At 31.0% G+C, this 662-nt stretch overlaps 1 non-coding gene across 1 annotated transcript; it reads right to left on the bottom strand.

Moving 5' to 3' along the window:
* On the bottom strand, positions 1-74 carry TRNAI-AAU (transfer RNA isoleucine (anticodon AAU)). The gene has a single exon. It is a non-coding gene; the product is annotated as a tRNA-Ile (tRNA).
* Between the last annotated feature and the right edge of the window lie 588 nt (positions 75-662).

The raw sequence follows: 662 nt of genomic DNA, 5'->3' as shown, positions 1-662 counted from the left end.
TGGCCCATGCAGGTCTCGAACCTGCGACCTTCGCGTTATTAGCACGACGCTCTAACCAACTGAGCTAATGGGCCACTTGTTTAATTTTTTGAAAAACAATTTATTAAATGTCATGTGTAACGGAAAAACTAATAAGTGCTTACAGAAAAGCATCAATGCCTTTAAGATACTAACCAATTACAATCATTGTATTCTTCCATAATAGTGTTAATGTTAAAGTTTTTATAATTGCATTCTTGTGTTAAGATTAAATGTGGTCTAGTGCATTACATAAAAGGTTAACCTAATTTAGAAAAAGATGAGAGTATCTCTAAGTAGGTATAAAAGCTACCATAATAATAAAATGAAATACTTGAAATTTCATGACAAGTATCTTATATTTTTTAGGGTCACTATGGTGACAGAGGTTGTTGAGTGTTAAAAATGTGAAAGTTTACTTCACGATTTATTTATCCTTTCGAAATTATGAAACACGTCGATAATACAACTTACCATATAATGTTACATCATTTGCTTTCCTGCCTTCATAGTCACTTTCAAGTGTCTCAAATTTTTTAAGTATGTTCATGACCTCTTATATATTGTTGAATTGGATGGTGTCTAATAAAGATAAAGTTGACTTTTGTAACCTTGCTTTAGAGAATTGAGGATAGAAAAAATTA

This window comes from Lathyrus oleraceus, chromosome 3, assembly GCF_024323335.1.
Source record: "Lathyrus oleraceus cultivar Zhongwan6 chromosome 3, CAAS_Psat_ZW6_1.0, whole genome shotgun sequence".
NCBI classification, from domain to species: Eukaryota; Viridiplantae; Streptophyta; class Magnoliopsida; order Fabales; family Fabaceae; genus Lathyrus; species Lathyrus oleraceus.
The sequence above is the reverse complement of the archived record's forward strand: the minus strand, read 5'-3'. Positions and strand labels throughout refer to the sequence as shown.